At 41.9% G+C, this 23,087-nt stretch overlaps 1 protein-coding gene across 5 annotated transcripts in view; it reads left to right on the forward strand.

Annotated features, from left to right (window-relative positions):
* The first annotated feature begins 2,128 nt into the window (after positions 1-2,128).
* The window catches only part of TAB2 (TGF-beta activated kinase 1 (MAP3K7) binding protein 2), a 142,855-nt gene continuing 121,896 nt past the window's right edge, over positions 2,129-23,087 (forward strand). For 2 of the 5 annotated variants that reach the window (XM_032771779.2, XM_032771777.2), the window contains exons 1-2: positions 9,621-10,318; positions 11,675-11,753. The gene's annotated coding sequence lies outside the window, so the exon portion shown is untranslated. Of the gene's footprint in view, positions 2,341-9,620; positions 10,319-11,674; positions 11,754-23,087 lie in introns of those variants that run through there. The other 3 variants (XM_075064034.1, XM_075064033.1, XM_032771780.2) reach the window with 3 other exon arrangements.

The raw sequence follows: 23,087 nt of genomic DNA on the forward strand, positions 1-23,087 counted from the left end.
GAAGTCAAGTTTATTTCTTGCCACTAACCTTGCTTTTAATCTAGTTGTTATATACCAAAAGTCATTTGGTTTCCAATTAGTCCATCTGTTAACTTAAAAATTAGCTTACTAGATAGACAAGGTGGGTGAGGTAATATCTTTTATTGGACCACTCTCCTAATACTCAATAATGCCATCTGATGGCTAGTTTCTTGCATAGAAAATATCTTTTCCTACTCTTATTCTTCTATGGGACATGGTATTCTTAAAAGTTTAGAATGACTCTGTCTACCAGTTTACATGCTCTCCTTAGAAGAATCTATTGTAGACCTTCAGTGCCTCTGGGGTTAGTAATGTAGAAAACTTCATCCTTTGATTTCTCTGCAATACAACTTGCTTTTAGGAAAATTTTCAAGTCCTACAATTTCCATTTCTCTCCCAGGTTCCCTTCTAGATTGAATGATTCAGAGGTGTGTGTGTGTGAAAAATAAGTGATTTCTGTTTTTTATTGCACACTGTGCTAAGGTGTACGAATTGCTACCTGACCTGCCTTTCATTTAATAAAAACTTTGCAATTCTCCACTGAGTAATGCTCTAATATAATGCTCATTGACACCAGTTAAGTTTTCTTTTTTCTTTAATGGGAATTTGACCAGGCCTTCCAATCTGTCTTTTAGGACCTACAGGTGATTTGACAAGGGTGACCTCCTCCAAACTAATGGAGTTCTGACACTGAAATTAAGGGGTCTACCACGTGAGTGCAAGGATTCACTTGCACACAGTCCATTACTGGCTTGAGACCAGCTGCCTTCAGAAGTTAATTATGGTGAAGCAAGTTCTTGAGGGGTGTGTAAGTTACTATAACTGTAACTACCTGTCAACTTTTTAAGAAGAAATTAGAGCAGGCTGTAGCATCCAGGGAGAGTGCACCCAGAGTTTGGGTTATTGCCTGTTACCTGTCCAAAACCAAAAGAAATTGATTTCTTTTGTAGCTAGTAACAGACAAACTGCTTCGTAAACGTTTTCAGTTTGTTTTATTAGTAATCTTCCCAAAAACTAACTTTATGTGGCTCTCCCTTGTCTCTTTCTTAGTCTCCATTTTTCTTTGTAGATGTTGATGCATCTTTTCTTGTCTCCTCCTGCTATCAGTATCTTTTTCCTTGAGGGTAATTTTTAACATTTCGTTTCCTCCAAACATTTTTAGTTTGACCTACTTTCGAGGTCCTCTTCTCCCACCCACCGCCTTTCATTTCTCTACCATTCTCTTTCCATTCAACTTTCCTTCGTTTCTCTCTCTCCCACCCTGCAAGGCTACTAAGTGCCAGGTATTCACCAGGACTGTACGCAGAAACTGCAGTTCCTCTAGCAGGGGTGCCTGGATGCGGGCAGTCAAGTGTCCTCGGTCACCTATCTCTCGGCTCCCTTAGCCGACTTCAGGAGGAGACGGTAGTGGTGGCTACTGCATCTGGTAAGAAAGGAGCAGGCCAAGAGCCCAAGTGGGGGAAGCACACGGTAGGCGTGAGAGGATGAGGGCTGAAAAGGGTGGAAAGACGTGGAAGGGGAAATTATTTGCATAATTGCATAAAGTTCGCATGTTTGACCAACATTTACCAGCGCTGGGCCGGCCTCCCCACTCCCGTGTCCAACTGGAAACCGGCTGGTGGTCAGCCGGCCGCAGGGGGCTGAGAGCTCTCCCAGCGCTGCCTGTGTGCCAGCCCGATACTGCGGGGCAGCCCCGTCCCCCCCGGGCGAGCCTCTGTGAGTCCGAGGGGGCGGCGCTGGGGGAGGGATGCCGGGGCTCTGTCCCGCCTCACTGGTTTGTATTTACACCGCTCCAAGAGCAGGAGCTTCGTGGCCGTAGCGGGGCGGGGACTGCGCCCCCCGGGCCCGTGGGGGTGACTGCGGGGGGGCTCTTTTCTCAAGCCCTCCCCTCTGGGGGACCTGGCAGCCCCACGCGCTACCTCCGTCCTGTAAGGGACTGTCCGGGGGTGCCCCGCCCCCGCGAGCTCGTTCACGCGCGGGCTATTCCCAGCGCAACACAAGCCGCCACGCTGTTTTGCCCGGGCAGTCAGGCACCGCTGCTCCGCCCCGCCCCTCACTCCCGTTAGCACTCGGGGCAGCTCTCGCGGTGTTTGGTGGCCGCCATATTGTGTGACACTATTTTGATTTGGGAGCGCAGCGAGGGGTGGGGGACGGGAGCGACGCGGAGCCGGAGCGGTTCCAGCTGAGGACGGGAGCGGCGCCCGCAGACACCCGCCCACCCCGAGCCTCCCGCTTCTCCCGCCCACAGCGGCGGCAGCTTGGACCTTCTTCCCCCGGCGGCGGACCAGCGGCGGCGGGAGGCTGCGGGGCGGCTCTGAGGTGTCCCCCCTGCCGGGAGGTGGCGGCGCTGGTGGCGGCGGTGGCGGCTGCTGCCGTGGTGGGGGAGGAGGAGGAGGAGGAGGAGGAGGAAGAGGGTAAGGCTGATCCCTCCGAGGCGGACTTGGAGGCTGCTCCCCTCCCGGGGGCTGCTCGGCCCACAGGCCTGCGAGGGGCAGGGGCTTCTCCCGGGCGAGCCCCTGGCCCGGCTCCCCGGCTAGACATCAGCGGCCAGGGAAGCTGAGGCCTCTGCACAGAGGAGGGGGATGTTGGTGGAGGGAGCAGCCCCCGGCGCAGTGTGCGAGACAGGGGCACTAAGCGGCCGCTCCGCCGGCCAGGGGGCTGCCGCCCGGCGGGGGAGCCGGGGAGGGATGGAAACTATTTCCCTTGGCGAGTCTGATGCTTTCCCTGAAGTGGAAGGGATTGGGTCGGTGGGGGTGGCTCTGCCCCGCCCCGCATCGGAGTGCGAAGGGGGTGTGAATGTGGCTGTGCCAGCGTGCCCTGCCCGGCACCTAGCTGCAGGGGGTGAGGGAGACCCCGTCCTGCATCTCGGTGTAGAAATTGCCGCCTTCAACCACAGAAGGAAACGAAGTAGCGTTCAGAAGAGCTTGTTTTGGTGTTGGGGGGAGAGGATGATGCCAAATAGCTGACAGGTGTCTGTTTGCTGAGATATTTTGCTGTTTGGCTTTGTGTCCAGTGTCAGAGGTGTGATTTGCGTGTGGGGGGGGGGATGCTCCTATGTGCTGTCTGTATTGTCTTTGCAGGATTTGGCTTAATTTTCCATCTGTAGTATATGTGGGCTGTTGGTTTCCAGTTTTCAAGTTAGTTCAATTGTTGAGAAGACATTCTTAAAATCTTTCTAAGAAGAGGAGTTTCTAACAGTTACTTGAGACAGTTAATCTTTTGCCTTAGTATAGGATCCAAAAACACTATTGAGAAGTAACTAATACGGAGCTTCATTCACTGAAAGGCATCTAGTAACATTCTAAACAGTGAATCTTATTCAGATTGTAAACTCTTTGGGGGCAGGGACCACCATCTCATACAGTTTTACAATGCCTAAGACATGACGGATGTCACTAGGCACTACTCGAATATTACTACTAGAAGTCCTAGCTGTGTTCTGTAGAACAGAATTAAGGTGTCAAATGCCCATTTTAGCCATTTTAGGAAAGTAGGTGGAGGCTTGAGGGTTGCCAGAAGCTGAGACTGGGCAACAGGGGATGGATCACTTGATAATTACCTGTTCTGCTCATTCCCTCTGGGGCACCTGGCATTGGCCACTGTTGGAAGACAGGATATTGGGCTAGATGGATCTTTGGTCTGACCCAGTATGGCCATTTGTGTGATAGACAAGATAAAGTAATATTGTCATTTCCAAACCTTGGCTTTGAAAAGAATATACTGTACACAGTTTTTAGCAAATTCAGTTTGTGGGTATATTTGGTATTGAATTAATAAATACAGAATTGCTATATTAGAGTGTGCTACATCATGCTTTTGGATGCTGTATAAACTAAACTTAAGCCTCACCTGGGAATTGACTGTATTTTCAGCAATCAGGATCCAGGAACTAGCGTAGCTCCGTACATTAAGCATTGGCAACCATTTGCTGAAATCAACGTTAATCGCCAGCATAGACAAGGTCAAAAATAGTAATTTACGGAGGAGCAAGTGTATTTCAATGCTTTTATTTTTTTTATCTGGATCACCTGTAGAATGCTTTGAATCTGGGGCTTGACAAATCCAGTCTCTTCTTATGTGCTGTTGGCAAATGGGATGTTTCCCTTGATGCACTACACTTTTATGGAAGTTGATGACATAGATCTAACCTTTCATTTAAAGAGTTGTTACCTTTGGTAACAACCAGTAAAGAGGTTAAGCTGATGTAGTACTGTCATCCCAAGTCTGCAGGGAGCCTAAACTGCAACAGAATGAAAACTGAGCTGCTTCTTGTCCATTTTCTCTGTTAGGCATAGGATTCTGAGTAGCAGCAGTGAAAACGGCCAAGAATTGGGCCAATCCTGTGCTGCTACTTCATGGGAGATGTATAAGTAGTAAAAGAAGTAGGCACTGAAGCTGTTGGGATGACCCAAAACAAAGGAGCTTGGGTCATGGTAGAGCAGCAGAGAAACAGTCTGTCATGCCAGTGAAGAGGGTGGAGGAAGGGGTAGTGTAGCAGAAACACTTCTCACACCAGCTTTTAAAGACACTATGGTGGAGCTGGGGGAACATGAAGAGAATAATGTTCTTCGTTTCCAGCAGCCAGATAAGTCAGAAAGAGGGTGAGGGGACTTGAAATTTACTACATCCACAATCTGGAGGTTGATATAAAAGATACAGTTTCTGAACCGGGTTGAGGGAGAGCACCCTGGTAGAAATCCCAGCACCCTATTCCTTTCCAGCTTAGTAGATAATTTGTACATTTTTCAAGACCCATTGAATTAAATTTGTTGTTTATTCAACAGATTATTCCTGGCTAACTTTTATATTTTATGTGCTAATAAGTTTAAAAAGCTTTTGGCAAACTACTTGTGTATGAGAATATAAGAGTTCACATCTCAAAACAAGGTTGCTTTTTACCCTGTTGAAAATTCCTCTCTGATACTATGAGCATTTATGGTTGGAAACACTGGAAGAAATAAGTCTGTCAGGTATGATCTAGAGCTTCTGAGATAAGAATAAACTTAAGACTGAGAGATAACAGTGCTTTGTTTTTGTTTGTTTGTTTGTTTTTTTGTTTAAAACTTGCTGAAATCCTAGTAGCAACCTGTGGAATTTAATTTTTCACTTGGTCTAACTTCAGGAAAATGAATGTTTCAGAATGGACAGCATTTCTGCTGTGCTTAGTAGCTAATGTATGTAAGAGGTTTGATTTAGGAGTAGAAATTAGTATAAAACACTTCAAAGAAAGTTGTGTATCAAACTGGTAGAGTAAGGTTAGAGCTCTAAAAATCTGTTAAATATAAGCAGTTACTGTATTGCTCAATTAGCTATTGTTTACAAAAAGAAAACTACAAGAATTATCAAACTAGTTTCTATACCTGTCTGCTTAGATACTTGTATGGCCCCCATCACACACAATATTAGTGCCTACCCAAGTATATTAAAAATAGAAATAACAAAGAAATAAACTTATGTAAACTTAGAATTCAGTGTCAACTTTCTCATTTAGCTGCATTTTAAAATATATTGATCTATTTGCAGAGCATTTTACAGAAAACAGGTTTTTCAGTGAATGAATGTATAATGCTGAAAAGCTTAATATTGCAGCATTTTGGAGCACTTGTCCCAGAGCTGATTTGTGTGCGCTTTCCCAATATCTTTGTATTACTTGTGAAATGTTTCAATAGTAGTACAAAACTGATAAGTGAGGATGCAGATATTAGGGATTTTTGTGTTGGAGTGTAAAAATACTTATCACTTATCTATACTGCTGTTCTGGAGGACAGTCTTTCACAAGTGACTACTGGTTCAAACCAGTCCTTGGAATCATTGTTACAAATTTGTATATCAATTCCTAAATAATTCTCTCATTTAAGAAATGGGTCACCAGCCATTGCCAATTCTTTATGTATAGTAAGTTGAAATAGAGCAACAATTGATACAAGATAAATCCTATAAGCAACCAAACATGAGAGAGATGGAGGTGACCAAACTGTGGCCTTTGAACCTGCAGTGCTCTTGTTACACTACTTAAAACTCTGCAAGTGGTGTAGTAGAAATTTTCATATGTGAAATTGGGCAAAGTGGTTGACATTTATTTACATACCTTTTCTGTCTCTTGTTCCCATGGGGCACAGATGGATCCATCCCATAAATAATTTTTGAAGTGTTTTTATTAGATTTTTTTTGTTGTATTTTAAACCAGAAAAAAGAGAGAGCAGTTTTGAGTAAATTAAAAGTAATGAGTAAATTTCCTGAAGTTGTGGGCCAATTCCACTGTTACTCTTGCCCAAAATGTTTGCTCTGCTAATCTAACACTTAAGATCTGAAGTATCCGGGGGTAGCCATGTTAGTCTGTATCCACAAAAACAACAAGGAGTCCGATGGCACTTTAAAGACTAACAGATTTATTTGGGCATAAGCTTTCGTGGGTAAAAAACCCATTTCTTGATCTGAAGAAGTGGGTTTTTTTTTACCCACGAAAGCTTATGCCCAAATAAATCTGTTAGTCTTTAAGGTGCCACTGGACTTCTTCTTTTTTTAGGGCAGGGGTCGGCAACCTTTCAGAAGTGGTGTGCCGAGTCTTCATTTATTCACTCTAATTTAAGGTTTCGCGGGCTAGTAATACATTAATGTTTTTAGGAGGTCTCTTTCTGTAAGTCTATAATATATAACTAAACTATTCTTGTATGTAAAGTAAATAAAGTTTTTTAAATGTTTAAGAAGCTTCATTTAAAATTAAATTAAAATACAGAGCCTCCCGGACCGGTGGCCAGGCCCCAGGCAGTGTGAGTGCCACTGAAAATCAGCTCGTGTGCTGCCTTTGGCACCCATGCCATAGGTTGCCTACCCCTGATTTAGGGTTTGGTATGTTTTCACTGCAGAAAAGATGTTTTCAACTCAAGTTAACTATAACTCAGGTTAAAATAGCAGTGAAGACATAGCAACTTGGCTTTTAACTTGGGTTAGCAGCTTGATTTCAACTCCAGGTTCTACTATAAGCTTTAACTCACCACTTTACTAAAGCTCAAATAAAATATCAGTTTGTGTACTTTTGAATAATGGGACAAAATTGGAACTGTAGTGAATCATGAAAACTTCTAATTTTGTTTAAAATGTTTCTATCTGTAAATGTAAGTAATAGGAGAAAGCAGTGGGCAAGAACTTGTTGGCAGATGCTATCAAGTTTGCCTTAGCAAGTATCAAAGTATCTACTGTTAGTGGATGTTGCTCCCTGGTGGGAAAAATGCTTTCACCATTGTCACTCTACATTTTTCAATGAAGAAATGAGAGATGTGTAGTATAAATCTAGTCTTCAAGGTCAAGAAAAAAAAATGTACATGGCCTGTGTGCTCAGTCATACAAGGGAGAGATCTGAGAGAGCGGCTCTCAAGTGGGGACTCAAAAAATTCATTTGCTATTGGTGAGAGCAGTTTATGGGTTGGTATAGTGAACCAACACTTTTCCCCTCTGTCAGTCTTCCCTGTCCTACACGTTGATAGGTTCCAGTGGTGAATGCTTTTCTTGTAAGAGTCTAGTGTATAAACCTCCTGTTGCATAGTTTGTAATTATTTAGCTGACTTACCCCCAGTCTCCTATTGGTATGTTCTTAAAAAGGTATATTGTACCTTTTGAAAACTTCTTTTTAACAACTTAAAGAAAAATTGAATGGGATATGAAAACTACACCCTATAGTAACTAACAGCTTAAACACAACCTGCAGCCTCTAATTATTAGGAAGAGTGATCTTTTCAGAAGAATAATTCAAAAGGAAATACCACACTTTTTCTGATCAGAGTAAATATTTTTGAAGAAGTTTTGTTATCAATCTGCCGCTTCATGAGCTGTGACCAGTTAAATGCGCTCATCCTGATGAATGACTCTTGTTTTCCTGAAAGTTGTTTTTTGTTTATTTGTTTGTTTAAAAAAGCCTTCTACAGGGTCACAAGACCAGGGTTTGAAAAATTTCCCTAACACTAGCTCAACAACCAAGTCCAGGTGGAAAAAGTGCATTGCCACTCCCACTGGAAAACAAAACACAAAATATGCTCAGGCAATGCAAAGGAATAAAACAATTGTGCGTTGTATGTAACTGTATCATTTGGCAATCAAAATTCTGTTTAATAAGCTTTTTTTTTTTTTTTTTTTAAGTAACTCTCTGCCTCTTGTGCTCTTCTTATACTTTTTTCTGGCTTCATTCCACACTCTCTCCTACTATAAGTTATGTAATATTTTGAGTATAGTGTTACCTCATTTTTCCTTTTCTCTCTATCTTGTTCGTTCTTTTTTCTATATTGTATTCCTTTCTCTTTCCCCAAACTTTGTATGTTCTGTCTCACAATTCTAATTTATCTTCTCTATCTCATCCTCTGTTGCACATTTCCCCTCACATTCACATCTCTATACCTTTATGCACCTTCATCCAGCTCATGCACATCTCTCTCTCCCTTTCTCCCCATTCCTGGTTCTTCCCCCTCTTACTTTCCAGTTAAAACAGCAATGGCCCTTGATTTCCTCTTTCTGATGAAAGGGCAGTGGGTTCCAACCATTCTGCTCTCCTACTTCCATCTTAAGCAAATGGGACTGGCCCCTGGAATGTTCTTTCATGCTCTTCCTTCCTTTTAAAGGAGCAGTAGGAGCCCCTATGGAGCCCTAATCCCATGCTTGCCCTCTTCCTGTAGGGGGAAGAAGCTAGGAGTGGCAAAGGCTTTGTTTGCTGGCCTCATTCAGTTCGCTCACCTGCTCCAACTTTTAACTTCCCCTGAATTGGGAAAATGGGTTATTTTTTCAAGCCCAGCGTGTAGTATGCCTTCGGCTATACTTCCATTAGGATTCTCAGTGAATTCCCCCACCAATATTAGCACTAATGGGACTCCTAGTGTAGATGAGGCTTTTGCATGTGAATCAGTTTTAACTTCCCTGATAGATTAAGTTGACAGGATGCTAGTTAGAGGTATTTTTGAAAAATTATCTATCTGAAATCATTGTTTTCAACATTGTCATAAGAAGATGCCCCAAATCAGTATTTTGGTGCTTGTCTCTTCCTACATATTTGTTCTACTTTTTGTTTTACTTTAGAAGTTTAAGGGATGTCGAATTTGGCCTTCAGCAAAACAAGGGAAGGGCTTGTGGGTCTCTGAAGATGTGTTTTGAGCTGTCATGCTAAATGACATTGTGGAAATTATTTGGTATAATTTGCAATCAGCCAGAGGCCTTGACTAGGATGGAGCCCCATTGTGCTAGGCACTATACAAACATATAATAAACAAGTCTCTGCCTCCAAAAGGCATACAGTCTTCTTTATCCAACATCATTCTTTATCCAAAGTATTTATTGGGTGTTGAGGGTAAACAGACTTCAGACTAAAAAGTGGATTTTAAACAGTCACCCTACTTGGCTACTAAGCTTTCAACTGTTGTAATGACTAAATATCATTAGTTTTCCAGTGACCTTAAGCCATATCTACCCAGGGAATTTTCCAAAAAAAAGCATTACTAATTCCTGTTCACAGCACTGTTAATAGCATTGGTAGCTGTAATGCAGCTGGCTCTCTGGTAACAGTTTTCAGCACTGTCTTGACACATTGCTGCCATGTAATCATGCTGAGCAATGTTGTCTATAACTTTACAGTGTTGGAGTCTGGTTGCGTTTAATGTTGTTCCATGTGTAGATAGGGCTTTAGAATAGAAATAAAGGTTGACCAAAAGGTGGTGAATCTTGAGCTGCTCTCCTGTGACCTGTCACTGAGAAGCCCTGGGTTGAATTAAGAACTTGACTGACCAGCAAATTTTAAACTTGGTTAAACTGTACTGTTATCTGAGAGGCAGGGTTTAAAGTCGGGGGGGGGGGGGGAGGCAGGAACTGTGGTGGAACACAGTTACTTCTTTGTAAACAGCAGACTTTGGCTTCATTTCTCAGGCTCGAGGGAGTGCATTTTTCTCAGGGTTCCCCTTTCTTAGTGGCTGGTGAGGTGAGGACTTGCCAAGCAGAGGAATCTGAATTGTGAGCAAGAGGAATTGCTATTGTCTGCCTGGGAAATTTCTGGTCCTTCAAGCCTTCTTCCCAGTAGGTGGAACAGCAGCATCAGCTGATCAGAGATGAAGTCCCTAATCTGTCTCTCCTACAAAAGTTCTTTCCATTAACAGGTCCAAGAGGAAGAGAGGCTAGAAGAGCAGACACCAAATCCTCCAGCAGTTCTCTTCCTCTCTCCACACTCCAGAGGGGAACGATTCCAGGATTCCTGTAGCAGCCTATCTCCCTCTCCCTTCAGTGTCCTGTAGTGAAGTAGATATGGGTTTAAGTAAATTTTGGTGAGGTAAAAGAACTCAGGTTTACGTGGGAACAAGGATATAGGACAGGGGTGGGCAAACTTTTTGGCCCAAGAGCCATGTTGGGATTGCGCAACTGTATGGAGAGCTGGGTAGGGAAGGCTGTGTCTACTCAAACAGCCTGGCTCCTGCCCCCTATCTGCCCCTTCCAACCACTTGACTGGCCACCTCAGAACCCCCAACCCATCCAACCCCCCCTTCTCCTTATCCCCTGACTTCCCCCTCCCGGGACACCTGCCCCCTATCCCCTGACTGCTCTCCCAACCCCTATCCACATCCCTGCCCCCTGACAGCCCCCCCCCCCGGACTCCCATTCGCAACCCTCCCTGTTCCCCATCCCCTGACCTCTCCCCCCCCGAACCTCTGCCCCATCCGACCCCTCCTCCCTGACTGCCCCCAACACCGCCCGCCCCCTTACCAGCAGGAGGAGCTCACAGCCATGACCCCTGGCCAGAGCCAGCTGGACTCCTCATGCTACCCAGCGGGAGTGGGGGGGCCAGAGCGTGGCCCGTGCTGCAGGGTGGCTGTGGAGGAGCAGGAATAGTGGGAGAGGGGCTGGGGACTAGACTCTCAGGCCAGGAGCTCAGGGACCGGGCAGGGCAGTCCTGCGGGCTGTAGTTCGCCCACATTTGATATAGGATTAAAACAGAATCTTGGAGGGGCCTAGTGATGATGGAGGAGTGAATTTTAGGGAAATCCAGCTAAAAAAACAAACCAGAAGAGGAGATAAGGAAAACAGTGGAGAGAGGAAAGGAAGATGATGTACAGAAAGTTTAGTAGACACAAAATAGTACGTTTTAAAATTATTGGAGCTTGGTGCTGAAATGTTGCAATAAAAATACTCTGTATAAATGTGGAGAGTGCATGGGTGTGTGTGGCAGAGAGTTAGGGAGAGATGCACAGTCTCCAGTATTTCTGTGGCTAGGATGGGAAAATAACTGCCATGAGCCTGCTTTTCAGTGTCTTTGGTTGCTTTACTAGCCTCTAACTTGCCTCTGACAAGTTACGGACAAATACTAGATAACTTTTTTGTGTTCATAAAGTGTCTCTTTTGAACTATCGTAACATTTTCTAAAATGCAGCCAATTATATCTTTTAAAAAATTGGAGGGAAAAGGTGCTCAAAGCCTCCATTTTTATTTGTTTTTGTAGCAATTTCTGTTCTCCATCCCTGCCAAATTGAAATTATGGCATTTATAAGAATTGATGTGTGAAGCATCAGGGATGTGTTCCCCTTCCTCCACAGCAGGATGCGTACGTGCACAATTGCATGCAGTTTTTCTTGCTTGGCCGTTTGTTGGAACTCCTTTCAGCTACATCTTTTTCCCTTTCTCTTTCCCATAGTGCAACACATCACCACAAGATGATGCAGTGCCACATCATAACATTACTTTGAGACCTGTCACCAAGTCCACCAAAACTGGTGAGCTTCCCTTGCTGCTTTGCTCTGCTTTAACTACTGTTCATAGGAATTCTGGAACATTAGCTAAACTGCCTTCTTGCTTATTCATTCACCTTTGAAAGTGACAGAAATATTGTAAAGGAAAAAAGCAATATTTTTGTCACACATTTGAGTAAAATATTGCCTATTTAGGGCCCTCTTGATTTTTTTTCAATTTGTTGCTGCTTCTTAGGAATTTGTCAACTATTGTTGCAGCAGCTTTTCATTGAAACAGGTCTGAGATGCTGTCTGTCTTAGAAAAGAAGCATTGGGTTAGCTTCCCCCCCCCCCCGCCAAAAAAGGTTTAATTTATGGACTCTGTATAACTTTTTTTTCAGGAGGTATGGCTTTTTAAGCAGGTTCCTGTAACTCAATGCCTGCTGCAGAGAGATTCAGCAGATTAGTAAATAGATGCTCTTGTCAGGCACATCATGACTGCATCTGATATATGGCTTGAAAAAATCTCTTCACTTAGGCTGAATAGGAAGCTTTTCCAGTTTTCTGCCATCAACTTCTGCAGAATATAAGGTTTCATATAAAATAAAGTTTTTATTCCTTTCTGGTTACAAAGATAACCTACCGAGTGTGAACCAAAGTTATGCCATCTAAGTTTGCAGAAGTCTAATGTGCCTCTGCTCCAATGTGCTTTGCCATACTACAAGAGTGTAATAATAACAAAATTGGTCAGTTTCAAAGCACTAATGGGCAACACTTAAACTGATAAGTTTTGCGCTGCTGTTGATTTACATGGACTTCTAAACTGTACAATGGGCAGACATGGAAGCTGTTCACTGGGAGAAGAGGCTAGGTGAGGAGACACTCCTCTGGCATCAGCCAGAAAGTTGAAGGAAAGTAAAGTAGTAAAGAATGATACAAACCCCAGTAGCTGCCAGGTCACACTGCAGTTAAGGATGGAAATAGGGCACTTTTTAGGGACTGGAGATGGCTGAGGTGTTTCAAATGTATCACTGTGTGTGTTTCACATATAGGATTCGCGGACTGTACCCTGTAGGATCTTAGCGTTCTTCCCTTTCCCAGCAAGAGAGGATGACTGGCTTTTTGTAAGGCATTATTCTTGAATGTTGGTGCCCAACCTTCCATTTCGGGGTAAAATGCTGCCCCATTGAAATCCGTGGGGGTTTTGTAATTTGCTTCAGTGAGGCTAGGATTTCACCATGGGTCTCTAGCTTGCTTGGTAGGACATTAGCGAATTTCAGGACATTAGCAAATGAGTAGACTGGAACAAGAGAGAAGGAAAGATTTGTAGGATGAGTTAGAAAATAGAAGTACAGTTTGTAGATAGAAATACCTTTTTTTAGAGAGAGGAAACGACAGTTAAAGCAAGAGATGTAATAAGTGGGACTACGTGAAGAGTGTTTGCAAAGGTATTTCAATGTCATTACTATTGAAATGCTTTTTACAGTATTCATCCAGCTCTTCAGATGGTTACATAATATTTGAGTTAATTACAAGATACTGATCAAATTCAATGAATAAAAAAAGTGCTATTTGATCAACTATATTGAGTTTAACTTTGAAAAAATATGAAGTAGATTGTTGATTAACATGTTAAAACTAAGTATAGAATACAAAGTGTACAACTAGTATGTTCTTTAAGTCACTGGATAGGGATTGTCTTTGTGCACAGGTATCCATACTGTCTAGTAGGTTTAGACTTTAGGTTAGCAGGTATTAAGTGGATTTTTGTCACACATACCTAATGCAGGTGTCTAAATATGTATAAATACCTTTTAGAACTGCACACTCTGTCACATGGATATGTTTAAGGTTAATCAAGCTTTATCTGGATTCTAAAATTTGACTTCAGCTGTTTCCTGGCAGAGTAATTGGCTGTATTACAATTGCAACAAGATTATACTTAAATTTTTACTTCGACTTTTAATTTCAAGGAAATTCCCTATAACCTGCAGTATCTTGAAGTCAAATTAACGTATAATGGTACTAGCAGAGATGATGAGGGCTGTAAGCTTCCTTCCTGTTGAAATTGGCCAGCAGACCAATACAAACTGTAGCTTGTGTTTTCTTCAATGCAGATCCAGTGGCAACTCTGCGGAATGTGTTTTCTACTCACCAGCAATGAGCAGAAAGTGCTTGCCAACACAAATGATATCCTGAAATCTGCAACATTTCTTCACAGAATATAGTTCTCACACTGAAACAGTTATTTAGCCAGAAAAGTAGACAGAAGGAGTATGCTAGCGTGAATTACTGTAAAACTAGTTTTCTGGTTTGAAGTCTGTTGGGAATCCCAAAGAAATAACAAAACAATATTTCAGTTTTCTGTCTTGGGGTCCCCAGTGATGCTCCCTATTAGTGATGGAGGCAAGATATTGCTTTAGGTTGTCATGCTAATGAGTGTGGTAAAATGCTCTTTTAAGTCAGCAGTGTTAACAGTATGATATGTAAACTTCTATAATTTTATATTTTCCAACACGCTAATCTTTCTGCATTTTTTCTATCATTTCTGACTAGTGCACTTTTTTTTTTAGTTTGGTAGAAGTATAGCATTGCCGCTTTAATTGTGCCTTTTGAACTTAAGGATTGTATACTTGCTTACACTGAGGATTTTGTCATAAATAGGGATTTATCCTTGATCCCCTTATTTCTACCTAATTTATCAAAAAGCTTTGTATTAAAAGGAATGATAAACTTTTTCCTTTTATCATTTGTTCCAGAAAAGAGAAGAAAATCTTCTCTTATCATGAAATTATAACATAAGCACAGTTTTATTCATACCTTTGTTCCTGCCAGTTTCTGTGGAAAAAGTCCACATCTGCATTTTTAAATGAGCCCTGCCCATAACCCACATTTTAGTATTTTTGCAGGGAAAGCATTAAAAAATTGGAATGGGTGAAAATTTGAATCCTTCTCAAATGCAAGGTAAAGTATAATACTGTACCGCTTTATCTGCATAAAATTGGTCCTCTGCTCTTCTAAAAGTTGGACAGAGTCTGTTAACTTAGGATCTTTTGGCTTTGTTACATGATAGTATCCTGTGTCTGTGTTTTCAGTTGAAAAGAAAATATCCAGACCTCCAACTTTACTTGTCTCATGAAATTGTTGAGAACTGCCCCATATTTTATCATAAAAATGAAGTTTTTAGCTTTGTGTGTTTAGTTTCCTGGAAACATCTGGTGCCTTGCCATAGCTGTGACTAGAATCAAAAAATTGAAACTTTTTTGTGTAAACTAGAGAGTGTAACAAATAGCTAGACTTTCACAGTTGTGAATTGTACTTTGATGAAAATCATTGGAAACTTCAAATTATTTTACAAATGTTAATCACCATGTCTATTTTGAGGTATTTATCAGATGCCTATTACCTTGCATGATATCTATTATGCATCAAACTTAATTATTTAGAAAACACAAATTCCAGAAGTTGTAGTGGGTTTTTTTGGGGTGAGGGAAAGAGGCGGTTTAACCATCTCATTATTCTGAATTGTGTGTGTGTTGAGGTTTTTTCCCCTCCTTTTTTGGTAAGAAGTTATTACTTGAGAGAGGTTTTGTTGAAAAGGTCAGATGCATAGGGCCACATGTATTCCATGATTACATGACTGTAGAATCCATCCCTTACCACAGAATTGTGCTCTAGAATCAAAAGTTGCATTTGAAATTGTTTTTAACCCATGTTGCAAAGAGAACCTTCCAAATGGGAGGAGTATAAATTGAAGCATAATTGTCTTCCTGGGCTTGTAAACAGCATGTAACAGTAGCTTCAAGAGACATGTGAACTGCTCATGTTCATCACAATAGGGTATTAACTCTCTAGAATGTAGTTATGACAATTCAAATTTTGACATGGCTAGTTATTAGGGCTGTTGATTAATCGCAGTTAACTCACGTGGTTACCTAGAAAAAGAAAAAGAACATTAATTGCGATTAATCGCAGTTTTAATTGCATTGTTAAACAATAGAATACCAGTTGAAATTTAATAAATATTTTTGGGTGTTTGTCTACATTTTCAAATATTTGATTTCAATTACAACACAGAATACAAAGTGTGCAGTACTCACTTTATGTTACTTTTGATTACAAATATTTGCACTGTAAAAATGACAAGTGTTTCAGTTCACCTCATACAAGTATTGTAGTGCAATCTCTTTATCTTGAAAATGCAGCTTACAAATGTAGATTTTTTTTGTTACGTAACTGCACTCCATAACAAAACAATGTAAAACTTTAGCACCTACAAGTCCACTTAGTCCTCCTCCTTGTTCAGCCAATTGCTAAGAGAAACAAGTTTCTTTACATTTGTGGGAGATAATGCTGCCCGCTTCTTATTTACTTGCCTTATATTTTCTGGATTGAAGTACCATTTACAAGCAAGTATGCTATCTTCTGAAATACCACTTTCTGGTCCTTTTTAACAGAAGAATGTGTTCTCATGTGGAAGATGTGGAGAGGAGAAAAGATGAGTGCCTTCCCTGAAAATCGCAGATAGCTCAATTTTGAGCCCAAGTATTTATAACAAAATTTGATTGATTGGGGCTGAATGGTTCAATTGAACTTCTTGCCTTATGGGTCAAATTCTATCTTAAGTCACTGGCAAAAATGAGTGTAATCTTATCCTAATTCTGGTTTAAGGTTTTCTTTTCAGTTTTTTGGAGGATGGGAGTTGGCACTCTCTTCACCTTCAGTATTTTCAAAAGAGGGCAGGAGATTCTAAAGCTTCTTGAGGGAAACATATCAAGATTTTCCCTTTTTTTGGCTATTTGTTTTAGTACTTCCAGTGTAACTAGACTGGCTGTAGTCCGCACATCCACATGTGGTGGTATGTAAACACCTGAGAACTGATAGTATTTTTGAAGCGATTTACCCCTCACTGGAGCTAATTTTTGTCTTAAAGACAATCCCATTCGTGAGTTGGGAAAATACCTGTGTGTATTTCTGTATATAAAGACATAGGGCTACACTCAGGATTCATGTGATACAGAAACAAGGCTCATTGCATCTGTTCCCAGTGGTAGCACACTATATCCTCTCCTGTGCTCTTGCTTATAATCTTTCTTGCCCTGAGGCCTACCTTTTTCTCTCTGGGGTTGTCCACATGGAGACTGGGGTCTGGTCAACACTGAAAACTTAAATTGACATAGTTATAGTGCTCGGGGGTGTTTTTAAAAAATAAAAATCCGTACCCCTGAGTGCAGCTGTTATGCTGACCTAATCTTTGCTGTAGGTATAGCTATGTCAATGGAAGAATGTGTTTCAGTCTAACTACTGTTTTTCAGGGAGGGAGTGTTCCTATAGCAATGGGATCTAATCTACACTTCAGGGTTACAGCAGCATAGTTATGCTGGGATAGCGCTCCTGTAGTGTAGACATGGTCTGACTCTTTACCAAGCCAGAGTGTAAATCTATAGCATGCTAGTCTGCTCTACATTAAGTCACTGTGAGTACGACTACGCTGCAATAAAAGATCAACAGCACGGCCCTGGCTGGCCCATGTCACCTGACACAGGCTTGGGTTGCAAGTCTAAAAATTGCAGAGTAGACTCTTGGGCTGGAGCCTGGGCTCTGAAACCCTGCAAGATGTGGAGGTCTCAAAGCCCTGGTTCCAATCTGAGCCAGAATGTCTACACTGTAATTTTTAACTTGTAGCCCAAACTCTGGAAGCCTGAGTCAGTTGACCCTAGCTCTGAGGCTCAGTGCCTCAAGTTTTTTTTTTTTTTTATTGCAGTCTAGACATATCCCGTATATGTCTCTGGCTCCTCTGGGATTTTGTATTAACTTTATTTAGTTCTGTTTTTCTTTGTTTTGTCTTTTTTTTTTTCTCTCCCCCACATACTCTTTTTTTTGTGTTCTCACACTAGATCATTCTCCCATAACTAGTCCCATGTGTAGGTGTACATATGCTTAGTTAGACTAGTCTGCCATGGCAACTCTTTGATTGGTTGTTGGGGCAACTATCCTTACCCAGTCGCCACCTCTTTCTTGGACTGAGAAGGAAACTTAGGTAACTGCTGGGGTTGAGGAAGAAGTGGGAGGCCCAGAGCCGAGGAAGGAACTATCTTGTGCATGAGGAGAGGGCTTTGAACCTCAAGAAGAGCTACTCCCTTAATGTTGTCCATTTAAAAGGGGCTAAGGTATCCAGAGCAGAGAGAGAGCTGTAGCTGTGACTACCGAGGGCAGAGATGGTCCCCAAGGAAGAACTAGAGCAGCATGCACATTAGGCTTTCTACAATAGAGAATTTGGACCAAGAAGCAGTTCCTGACTGAGAGGTTTCTGCTTTAGAGTAACCCAATACAGAGTGCTAGAGAAGTTGATAGGCTGGCAAGGTATAGCAGCACTGGACAGATTTGCTGCCCATGCAGTGTGCTGCTGGTCTTGGCTGTAGCTTTCTTTTGATCATCCTGGGCAGAAGTTCAGACTCTTCATACATCCTCAGCACTGTGAGAGAACACAGGATCATGCTTAGCTTTTCGATGTTTTTGTCTACTTTTGGTCTTTTTTCTCTAATTTTTTTTTTTTTATATTGGTTTTGCTTCGGTTGTGTTAACTTTTAATCCTTTTTAACTGTTTAACTGCCTGTTCCCTCTGTCTCACCGCCATGTGATTAAACATCTTTGTTTTCTTTAGACCTCCTGTTCCCTAAATCAATTACTAATTTTGCAATAAAACCTAGAGGTCCCAATGTGCTAGGCATTATAAACAATATATAAGAAAACATTGCTGCCCCAAACAGTTTCCATTCTAAGTCAGTGATGTCCACCTGTTTCATCCTGAAGGCAGAACATATTTCAAAACACAAAGGGCCACAATTTTACCCTTTCTTAGCTTGCTCAGTGAGCCAAAATTCAGTGTCTTTTTTCCTGCAGGGGAAGAAACTGATGAGTCAGATAGCTCTTTGCAATCCTGTTTATTTACAAAAAGTGTACACACAGTCTGTTTTCCTGAACATAGTAGGAAACAAAGATGTGGCAATTTCTTTGCTCATAATTCTAAGCCTTTTTCCAAAAAGTTCTATTGGCTTTCTCTCAAGACCATGTTACTAGTGTTTTTCTGGCTGTCTTTTGGTTTTCCTGCTGTCTTCTTTCTTCTTCTGAGTTCTAACTTTCTCACACCTCCACTCAATAATTCCCACCCCCTTTGTGTTTGCATTTAGACCCCAGAGGAGACCCCTCAGACTGCATGGTTCAACTTCTACTCCTGTCTAGCTGTGCTGATCTGTTGGGGCAGTAGCTTCCATTGTTTCAGCTGTTGATAAACAAAGAGGCATTTAGCCTGAATGGAAGATGGTTATGTTTGTGACATGGCAAACCAACTAACCATAATTTAATAAGCGGCATTGCAATTGTAATCAGGATAATTCACTTGTGTGCATATTAAAGAAAATTAATTAGCCTAACAATCTCAAACCCATTCACTTTGTATCGATAAGAATAATTATGAAGTGTATTTGTCTTTTTATTTATATCCTGTTAGAAGTCTACCAATGTAATCAAACTAGATTGTAGATATTAAGTCCCATTCATGTCTTAATTGCCTTTACATTATGTATGCTACTGTATAAAGTTAACCTTAAGATCAAAGATATGAGATATTGCAGGAAACTAATAATATCTATGTTGTCTTCATTTTCTCTATCCCTGTTGTAATGAATGACCGGCAGTGGCCTTATGTAAATCAGTGTAACTAGATTACTTGTCTGTGCACAGAAAATAGAATTTTAACTTCAAAGGATGGGTCGGTGTGGCTCAAGAAAGATCTGCAGTCGAATGCTGTGTTCAAAACACTTGACCGCTTGTTTCAGCTATAAAAGAGAAATCTCAGGCCTGATGCTGCCATCTCTAGTTTGCTGAACTTTTAAACAGGGAAAGTTTAAGCTGTGGAGCTGAGATCTTCCAAGTAGTTACTTGGAATACCCTGGAAAATGCATAGAAAGACTCTAAGGTACTCTACATCTAAGCTGTCATTTGAAGTCTACTCTTTGGAATGCGTCCAGAGAGACTTCTATGCAAATCAGCACACTCACCATCAATGCTACAATTCTCATCTAAGGACTTGGCAGTCCTTTATAATGTATGTGATTATTTTAACCATTTAATAACTCTTCTTTTTCTTCTTAATAATGAAATCTTTAGTTAATTAACTAAATATTGGCTGACAGCCTGATATTGTCCTGGGAGTGAGTGTCTGAACCTTAGGGATTGATAGAACCTCGTGTGGTGAATTGGGTTTTCAGTAACCTCTCATCATATAAGACCAGTTTGTCTGGATGGGAACCAGGGGCTGGAATGCCTAAAGGAGACTGTATTTTAGCTTCTTGTTAACAAGTGTGCTGCTACAGAAGCTCCCTTGTTACTGGTTTGGTGAATCTAATTATAGAATAAGCCACCAGATTTTGGGTTGTGTTTACCCTTTTTCTTGCAGTCTGCCCTGAATGTAGCATTGTCGGTGGTCCATTCTAAGCACTGGTCACAATGTTGACTAGCTTTGGTGAGCTTTTTGACTGCCCACAGGTCGGACAGCTTGCGGGGAATAATCTGGCCTTTAGCATAATTAAATATTTTGGGGCAAATTCTCTTTCCTGAAACTACCCATATGTCTTCTGTTGATGATTCCCCTGGCATGGCGAGTCTCCAGTAGGTGTTGAGCCAGTGTAGTTGGCTTCTACACTTCCCTTTCCACAGCCTCTGGTGCAGAGGGTATGTTAGGGAGCAAGTAGTGGGAGCTTGCTGTGCTCCTGCTATCTCTGTTAGGAGCACTATAGTAGTGTAGGCAAAGCCCTCCTGGGATGAATACAGCTATACTAGCAAAGCTACACTTTGTATTAGTGTAGTAAAACCAGTCCTGGAAGTGAAACCAGCTACATTAGGCACTTTTGTTGGCACACTATCACAGGGATCACACCTCTCCATACCCTTGACTGACTGTTATGCTGACTGGCATTTACCTGGTGTATGGTCTCTTGGGAACAAGTGACCTAATGCAAGTTACAGCAGCCCCCAGGCTGTTTTAACCTGTGGTCGGACTGGGGCAGAGAATGAGGCAGCTATAGTTTAGTTGGTTCTCCACTTCTCTTCTGCACCTCTTCTGCCCCAGCTCGGGCAGCCCTGGGTAGCTGAATTGAGGAGGGGAGCCATTCTTTGCTGTATCTCCCACAGGTTGGCAGGAAAGTAGACAATGGAGCAGTCCTGCTTTCTTCTCCCTTACTTGAAATGCAGCAAGTAGCCTGCAATGGCAGCTCTTGAGCAGATGCAGCAGAGAAGGGACCGCCTCTGCTCAGAGCACTTCTTATTCACTTTGGGTGAATGGGGACTATAAGAGCAGCAGTGGAGGGCAGTGCCCCACCCCTAGCCTGTAGTCACAGGGCTGATTCAAACAAGTCAGCTTAAAAATTGTAGGACATGGTTCAGGGAACACATTTTCAATTCGTAATAGAACTAAATTTTTTGCTCAATATAGTTGCCTTTTAGGGACGCATGTTAAATGCCACTGTTTTAAACAAATGATAATGGGAGAAGGTGATGCCAGGTAAAAGCAGAGTGAGGGCGAGTAACCTTGTTAGTTCCATGACTTTTGAGTATGTCTTTTTGTTTTCACATGTACTTCAAAAGAAGTCATGGGATAAGAAGGGAAGGTAGCAAGAGAAAGATATAAAAATAGACTGGAGGGGACCTTCATAAGTCATATAGCCCAGTCATCTGCACTGAGGTGGGACTTAGTAGTATCTAGACCATCCCTAACCTGTTCTTAATAACCTCCAATGACTGAGATTCCACTGTCTCCCTAGATAACTTGTTCCAGTACTTAACTTCCTAACTATAAGGGTAGTTTTTCCTAATGTCTAATGGTAACCTAAAGCTCCATTGCTGCAATTTAAGCCCATTACTTCTTGTCCTGTCCTCAGTGGATAAGGAGAACAAGTTTTCACTCTCCTCTTTATAACAACCTTTTATGTACCTGAAGACTTTTATCATGTCCTCCATCAGTCTTCACTTCTTCACACTAAACAAACCCACTTGTTCAATCTTTCCTTCTAGGTCATGTTTTCTATACCTTTAATTTTTGTTGCTCTCCTCTGAATTTTCTCCCCAATTTGTCCATATCTTTCCCAAAGTGTGGTGCCCAGAACTGTACACGCTATTGGAGTTGAGACCTTATCAGTGCTGAGTAGAGTCGAAGAATTAATTCTTGCTTACAGCACTCCTACTAATACATCGCAGAATGTTTGCTCTTTTTTTTTTTTTTTTTTGAGTGGGTGGCAACAGTATTACATTAACTTGTATTTAGTTTGTGATTCACTATAACCACCAGATCTTCTTCTGCAATATGTCTTCCTAGGCGATCATTTCCCATTTTTCTATTTGTGCAATTGATTATTCCATTGTAAGTGTAGTGCTTTGCATTTGTCCTTATTGAATTTCATTCTACTGTGTTTATTTCAGACCACTTCAATTTGCCAAGCTCATTTTGACTTCTAATCCTGTCCTCTAAGCGCTTGCAGCCCCCCCAGCTGGGTATTATCTGCAGACTTTATAAGTGTACCCTCTGTGCCAGTATCCAAATCCCTTATGAAGTTATTAAATAGAACTGGACCCAGGACAGATCTCTGCAGGACCCAACTGGATATGTCCTTCCAGCTTGACTGTGAGTCTTTGATAATTACTCTGAGTACAGTTTTCCGACCAGTAGTGTATCCATCTTATAATAGGTTCACCTAGGCTATATTTCCCTTGTTTTTTTAATGAGGTCATGAGAGACAGTATCGAAAGCCTTATGAAAGTTGAGACCTATCACAGCTACTGCTACAGCTACCCACAGGGCTTATTACCCTGTCATAGACTTATAGACTTTAAGGTCAGAAGGTACCATTCTGATCATCTATTCTGACCACCTGCGCAATGCAGGCCACAGAATCTCACCCATCCACTCCTGTAACAAGCCCCTAACCTATGTCTGAGTTACTGAAGTCCTCAAATTGTGGTTTGAAGACTTCAAGCTGCAGAGAATCCTCCAGCAAGTGACCTGTGCCCCACACTGCAGAGGAAGGGGAAAAACCTCCAGGGCCTCTGCCAGTCTGCTCTGGAGGAAAATTCCTTCCCGATCCCCAAATATGGCGATCAGTTAAACCCTGAGCATGTGGACAAGACTCACCAGCCAGCACCCAGGAAAGAATTCTCTGTAGTAACTCAGATCCCATCCCATCACAGACCACTGGGCATACTTACCTGCTGCTGATCAAAGATTAATTGCCAAAATTAGGCTATCCCATCATACCATCCTCTCCATAAACTTATCAAGCTTAGTCTTAAAGCCAGATAGATCTTTTTCCCCCACTACTCCCCTTG

This window comes from Chelonoidis abingdonii, chromosome 3 (assembly GCF_003597395.2).
Source record: "Chelonoidis abingdonii isolate Lonesome George chromosome 3, CheloAbing_2.0, whole genome shotgun sequence".
NCBI lineage: Eukaryota > Metazoa > Chordata > Testudines > Testudinidae > Chelonoidis > Chelonoidis abingdonii.